Source organism: Misgurnus anguillicaudatus, chromosome 20, assembly GCF_027580225.2.
Source record: "Misgurnus anguillicaudatus chromosome 20, ASM2758022v2, whole genome shotgun sequence".
In the NCBI taxonomy this organism is placed as follows: Eukaryota; Metazoa; Chordata; class Actinopteri; order Cypriniformes; family Cobitidae; genus Misgurnus; species Misgurnus anguillicaudatus.
In genome coordinates this window covers 32,988,148-32,996,081 of record NC_073356.2, presented here as the reverse complement: position 1 = coordinate 32,996,081, position 7,934 = coordinate 32,988,148, and the positions used below count along the sequence as shown (strand labels likewise).

Below are 7,934 nucleotides of genomic sequence, written 5' to 3'. Positions count from 1 at the left end.
GGATAGTGCAGATTAAGGGGCGGTATTGTCCCCTTCTGACATCACAAGGGGAGCCAAATTTCAGTTTTTCACATGCTTGCTTAGACTGGTTTACCAAAGTTTTTTATACATATTCTAGGTTAATACAAACACTGGGGACCCAATTATAGCACTTAAACATGGAAAAAGTTTTACAAAATACAAAATAAAATGCAGCTGTTCATTATGAACAGCAGGGGGTGCTGTAGCTCCTTTGGCATTTTCGGTTGTCATTCATAGTAGCTGTCTGCACTACCACTCCCCACAGACAAACACACAACACACTTCATAGTATGAAGCACCTGAGGCATACTCAGCTCTTGTGATCAGTAAATATAAAGATTACAACAGCATCGCATTTGAACTGTTTGACAACAAACCACAACATTGAAATAACTGACGGCTAAAGGAAAAACCTTTATACCTAAAGCATTAAACCATAATGAACAATCAAACTATAAAGGACATTATCTGAAATTGGGCTGAGGTCTCTAAAATAGCACAACCAAGACAAAGTAAATCATTTGTTTTCCTACGTAAACATGGTAGCCCTGTGAAATAAAAAAAAATACACCATACACCCATGTGGGAATTTTCGGCTGCTGATTTTGATCAATGAGTAATGTGACACATCTGTGTGAAATGATGCCTGTGAACAAACTCTGCCAAACCAAACTTGCACTACATTAAGCATTCTGGTTTCTCACCAATAAACCACAGCCGGGTACCTGCAAATATAAAGACCCTGTACATGGCATACGAATTGATGTCAGGCTGCGTGAGAAATGTTGGTAGTGGGCCTGCAGGGGAGGAAGTTATGACAAAGATTTATACAAGCCACTGAGAGGAAAACTTGAACGAGATTTATTATATCAACTGTGTCGGAAATAAAAAAAAACGGCAAAATGAAACAAATTGTAAGAGCATTGTTCAAAAAAAGGACAAACGCAACCGTTGGGTTAAATGAGACTAGAACATGTTTATATTTGACTCAACAATGGATTACAATACTCCAGCATACAGTAGGTGAAATTATAACCCAATGGGTTGGGTTCATAGCTTTTTGACCCACAGCTGGTTAAAATACACTCACCTAAAGGATTATTAGGAACACCATACTAATACTGTGTTTGACTCCCTTTCGCATTCAGAACTGCCTTAATTCTACGTAGCATTGATTCAACAAGGTGCTGACAGCATTCTTTAAAAATGTTGGCCCATATTGATAGGAGAGCATCTTGCAGTTGATGGAGATTTGTGGGATGCACATCCAGGGCACGAAGTTCCCGTTCAACCACATACCAAAGATGCTCTATTGGGTTGAGATCTGGTGACTGTGGGGGCCATTTTAGTACAGTCAACTCATTGTCATGTTCAAGAAACCAATTTGAAATGATTGGAGCTTTGTGACATGGTGCATTATCCTGCTGGAAGTAGCCATCAGATGATGGGTACATGGTGGTCATAAATGGATGGACATGGTCAGAAACAATGCTCAGGTAGGCCGTGGCATTTAAACGATGCACAATTGGCACTAAGAAGCCTAAAGTGTGCCAAGAAAACATTCCCCACACCATTACACCACCACCAGCAGCCTGCACAGTGGTAACAAGACATGATGGATCCATGTTCTCATTCTGTTTATGCCAAATTCTGACTCTACCATCTGAATGTCTCAAAAGAAATGGAGACTCATCAGACCGGTCAACATTTTTCCAGTCTTCAACTGTCCAATTTTGGTGAGCTCGTGCAAATTGTAGCCTCTTTTTCCTATTTGTAGTGGAGATGAGTGTTACCCAGTGGGGTCTTCTGCTGTTGTAGCCCATCCGCCTCAAGGTTGTGCGTGTTGTGGCTTCACAAATGCTTTGCTGCATACCTGCTGCATATGTAACGAGTGGTTATTTCAGTCAAAGTTGCTCTTCGATCAGCTTGAATCAGTCGGCCCATTCTCCTCTGACCTCTAGCATCAACAAGGCATTTTCGCCCACAGGACTGCCGCATACTGGATGTTTTTACCTTTTCACACCATTCTTTGTAAACCCTAGAAATGGTTGTGCGTGAAAACCCCAGTAACTGAGCAGATTGTGAAATACTCAGACTGGCCCGTCTGGCACCAACAACCATACCACGCTCAAAATTGCTTAATTCACCTTTCTTTCCCATTCTGACATTCAGTTTGGAGTTCAGGAGATTGACCACGACCAATGCATTGAAGCAACTGCCATATGATTGGTTGATTAGATAATTGCATTGAGAAATTGAACAGGTGTTCCTAATTATCCTTTAGGTGAGTGTATGTGTACAATGACAAAAATATTGAAATGTCTGACCTTATTCTCCAAAGTCTCAATTGGTTCTCCATTACATCTGGCTGTCACAAACAGACAGAGATTATTGAGATCATAGTAAGTAAAAAACATTTAATTTTCTATAGGATAATGTAAAACATCATCTTGATACATTTAATATTGGTCATGTCAAAGATTGAAATCAATGTGAAATCAAATTTTGATGCTCCAAATCTCATTATGTGCTTAGTCAAGATGAAAGTATGTCATCAAGTATGCCTATACAGTATGCAACCCCACTGATATCAAAAATAGCATAATGACTTCTGTGAATTTATGACATCTGTGTGTCTGTGGGCGAGAAATGCGTCATTTCACAGTTCATGTACAGTACTAATACTCCCTAACCTTTTATTATGCATCCATTAAGTAACTCATACAGTAGTTGTGACATTGAATTTCAGCTTAAAAATGAACATTGTCAGTTTCCAGTCATGATAAGCACTAAACCCACATATACATAGCAGCTACTGTAAATATACGGTTAAAAAGCAGTTTGCTGTCATTGCAGTGTGAATCATCGCTGCAGCCATTTACGCAATGCGCTCGAGAACCGTTGAAGACATTTACCTTTCAAATGACTGGATTACACCTACCATTTACATGACTATGCGGTAGTGTCACTACATGACATATCATCACGATGGCTTTGTTTCAAAACAAAATGTTTTGATGTCAACAACAGCAACAGGTACATAACCGACCGGTCCACATGAATCACATTCAGATCTTCAATTACAAACAACTTTAAAAGAAAACAGGCTTAGAAATGCTGAAATCCTGTTTTTTAAAGGGACAGTTCACCAAAAAATTAAAACGCTTGCCTTTTTACTCAACCTCATTTGATTTGAACCCTCAATTCTTTTTGTTAATCTTCAAAACCCAAATGCTGATTTTCTTTGTATAAAGTGTTGATCGGGGTTTTCCAGGTACAATAAAAAATGATGTCAAATTTTTATGTTAATTTAACTTAACAAATTAATTTAAACAATTTCAACTTGTTTTTATAAGTTATGTCAACTAATCAAAAGTCAAAACCTAAAATAGTAGGTTGAAAACCAAGTTGTTTTAACTTTATACTGCATTTTTTTTAGTGTGGGAGAGGATGTGACCATCTGAGTCACCATCCACTCCCATAGTAACCAGAAAACCCTTCAAGCTTCAAAACGACCCCAAAGTGTTTCATAAATAACTCCACTCGATGTGTGTCATATATTTTATGTGTCCTGAATATATTTACTCCTCTACTTTCTCATTGTGGATACCGCTAATAATTTAATTCATTATTTTATTTTTCACATTATTTAAAATAAACCATCCTATAATTTTCTAAAATTTGCATTTGGGTTATGAAGAACAGGGTTCCCACGGGTCCTTGAAAGTTCTGGGGGAAATAATTCAAGGCCTTGGGAAGTTTTTGAAAATATAGATTCTGTACATAGATACAGGTCATTGAAAGTGCTATTTCATGCAAGAAGTTTTCTGGAAAAATATCCATATTATTCCCTGTGTAGTGTAGGATAATATACAAAATTTCTAGCCTTTTAAGCACACGTGCTAAACTGTTCGCTTTAAATGCTTATATCTTTATGTGAATGTTGATTCATACCAAAATGCTTTTTTGCATAGTTGTGTTTGACACATGAAAACGTCTCTGGTTACGTATGTAGCTGTTGTTTCCTGAGAAGGGAACGAGATGCAGCGTCTCCCTTGCCATACTTCCTGCATCCCTGTAACGCCGCCTTTGGCAATATTTCAGATAGCGATATACTTCCTGGCTCTCGCGTCACCCTGTCTTTGTCGTTAAGCCTCACCATTGGTTGAATTTGATATACACATTCAGGCGCACTTACCCCTGGAGGGGTCCCCAAAGTGTCACCGCAGTGACGCAGCGCGAGTTCCCTCAAAAGGGAACTGTAACAATGTATCTTAAAAGGTAACACAATGTAACCTTTGCTCTCACTTGAAATGTGTCCCCACATTTAGTCCTTGAATTTAAGGGTATTGGACCTGGAAAGCCCTTGAAAGGTCCTTGAATTTGAAGTTAACTAAGGTGTGGGAACCCTGGAAGCACAAAGAAAGTCATTGGGGGTTCAAATGATATGAGGGTAAACAAATAATGACAAAGTTTTAGGCGGGATTAACAGATTAACATTTTGTGATGGTTTCCTTTGACATGGTTTATCCTAATCCCAGACTAAAATGCATGTTTGAGCTGCCTTAATTTAAAAATGCAAAAAATGACATTCTTTCTTAGTATTTTTGTCTGGTTTTCAGTAGAAATATCTAAAGATGTTTTTTCTGGATGTGCAAAATGACCTAAGAAAATAAGTCTAGTCTTTAGACAAAAAATATAAAATTTAAGTGAATTTGTGCTTAAACAAGCAAAAATATCTGCCAATGGGGTGAGAAAATTTAGCTTGAATTAAGTGTTTAAGAAAAAAGAAAACTTGTTTTAAGATTTATTTTCTACGGAGCCCCTAAGGGGACATGGAGCAAAAATTAAATAAAGTTTAGTTTCATGTGCTCACATGAAACTTTCATGTGCTCATGCAAAACCTTCATGTGCAGAATTTTTTTTTCAAGTTTAGTTACTTTCGATAGTTTCATGCGAGCACGCGATAGTTTCAAGTGCTTGCACGATAGCTTCACGTGCTCGCACGACGTGAGCACGTGAAGCTATCGTGCAAGCACTTGAAACTATCGCGTGCTCGCGTGAAACTATCGAGTTTCACGCGAGCACACAAAACTAAACATTAAAAAAAAATCTGCACATGAAGGTTTTGCATGAGCACATGAAAGTTTCACGTGAGCACATGAAACTAAACTTTACATTTTTTTACTCCAATGTCACCTTAGGGGCTCAGTAACTTTATCACCCCATTGGCAGATATTTTTGCTTGTTTTAAGCACAAATTCACTTAAATTTTATATTTTTGTCTAAAAACTAGACTTATTTTCTGGTTGTTTTGCTCATCAAGAAAAAGTGTTGTAATTTAAAATGTTTTAGATATTTGTACTGGAAACAAGACCAAAATACTAAATAAGAAAGTCATTTTTTGCAGTGTAATGACGTTTCTTAAAATATACCAGGGCCATTGTTTTGTCTCAAGAACCAAATAGCTTTTTGTAAGATTTGTTTGTAAAAACTACTAAAATGTCCTAAATCCTAATATAACTACAACCTAGTCCTGGATTAATCTAAACCCTGTCTAGGAAACTACCTCTTTAAATATCAATAAATCCATTTATTATAAAGCCTTCATCTCCTATCTATGCTACTTTTGATGATACATTTAATGAATTATACATACACATAACTCTATATTCACAGACCATACGTCTATCAGACATTACCCACAGGACTTAAGGTTATTATTATTATTGGTGTGGTAGAAGATTTGCCTAATAGCCTAATATGGTTCACCGTCAGAGTTTCCAACTAAGCATTAAAGCCAAAAGTGGTTTTTCATTGAAGAGGAAGCACTTAAACTACGGTGCGAGACAAAACCCACGACAGGCGGTTGAGCCATTAGATCATACTGTCTCGATTACTGAGCTAATGGGGTTAAAATGCAAAGTAGTGATCAATAATGGGAAGTCTTCGTTTCTATTTAGAGAAAAGAGAAGAACGTTGCACCATCCGAAACACAGGTTGCACCACAGTTTCCTTAAACTGTCATTGCTCAGATTGCCGGAAATTTCACATTATTATGCATACATGTCACCCATGACATGTGTCCATTGCATATGTTATTGTTTCACACACTCACTCTACCAGTTTGTGTCCTGGCTGTATAGTTTTACACTGGTGATGCCCCACCTCTCTGCTGTAGGGCGTCTCATTTGGTTTATTGCAGGTGTAAGAGCGCTGCTTGTACTCTGTACTGTTGCATTCCTCAGTAATTACCTATACAGCATGTCTCATCCTGCTCTCGTCTTTAAAACGCACCGGTGATATGATGAAAATTATGTTTTTTCCACATTAAGCTTTTAGGGCACTTCTGCCATTACCGTTTCTGCTCTAAAGGCAACATGAGATTTATTAAATTGCTTCAGGGGTCGTAACGGAAAATAGTCGACGTAAGCATTTAAACTAGCTCAGATATCACAATACTGTAGTTGAAGCGTACCAGTTTGCGTCTGGGTCGTGTATCACCCCACATTAAATAAATAAAAATGAGCTAAAGTATTTTTTTGTGATTTACTGTTGAAATAAAATCATCCGCATAATGTAAGAACATTTAGTAATAATACCTTGATATCTTTAATACTAAGTAAGGACATGACAAAGATTGAAATCAAACTTTGATGCTCCAAATCTCACAGATTATAGGACTTTAATCTGGATTTCACAGACAGGTCACATATTTGTCTTGTTGTGCATTAAACATGACATTTACCCTGACTAATGTTTTGACTGCAGGACTTAAAACATCGTCTTTAGGCTTAGATGCGCATAGTGGTGTTCACAACAACTACAATTGTACAGTAACTCTACAATAAGGTTGTATTTTTTTACATTTGCTAATGCATTATATAACATGAACTAACAATAAACAATACTTCAACAGCATTTATTAATCTCAATTAATGTTAATTTTATAAAATCAAAAGTAGGGCTGCAAAATGATCTATAGCAACTAATCGTTTTCAGAATAAACGTTTTGTTTACATCATATACAGCATGTGTTTGTACTGTATATAAAATGATGTATATATAAATTAATACATACACATGCATGTATATATTTAAGAAGTATTTACATGTGTATATACATTTTTATAATCATATATAATTTAAATAAATATGATATATAAATACTTAATATCTAAATATATTTTGTGTATTCATATATACATAATTATTATACACAGTACATACACATATATGATGTCAACAAAAACTTTTATTCTGCAAGCGATTAAAGGCAGGGTGCATGATCTCTGAAAGACAATGTTGATATTTGAAATCAACCAAACAAACACGCCCCTACCCCAATAGGAATTTGACCTTCTTTTGATAGACCCGCCCCACACATACGCAACCCAGGCAACAATCTCGGTTAGTAGACACGCCCCTTACTGCTGATTGGCTACAAGTGTGTTTTGGTACTCGACTCCCGACTTCCTTTTCCAAAGTGTTTTTTAAAAATCATGCACCCCGCCTTTAATTGTTATGGAGCCCTAAGTTGTATCTGTTAACATTAGTCAATGAACTAACGTGAACAATGTTGCATTGCCATTAACTAACATTAGCAAAGACTAAATATTTTTAGCTAATGCATTTACTAATGTTAAAGCAACACTATGTAGTTTCCATGTAAAAATGACTTACAGCTCCCCCATGTGGTTGAAAAGTGCAACAGTGCCTGATATCAGACACTCTTCTGTAGGCATGGGAAAGGGCGGGGCTGTGTGCTCTACCCTCCACCGCCACTTTCAGAGTGTGCTTGTAGCAGCTAGGAGGCTGCTCAGGTTGCAGCAACAGTACAATTTGTCCAGTTAAAAGTTGTTCTATCACTGAAATAATTTTAGAGACATTATTTAAAGGTAAAAAACTACATA

At 36.9% G+C, this 7,934-nt stretch overlaps 1 long non-coding RNA gene across 1 annotated transcript; it reads right to left on the bottom strand.

Annotated features, from left to right (window-relative positions):
* Window positions 1-610: 610 nt before the first annotated feature.
* Window positions 611-3,078, bottom strand: LOC129454948 (uncharacterized). The gene is made up of 3 exons (XR_008648142.2): window positions 2,963-3,078; window positions 2,349-2,389; window positions 611-818 (listed from the first exon to the last, which is right to left on the bottom strand). It is a non-coding gene; the product is annotated as an uncharacterized lncRNA (long non-coding RNA).
* Window positions 3,079-7,934: the final 4,856 nt, after the last annotated feature.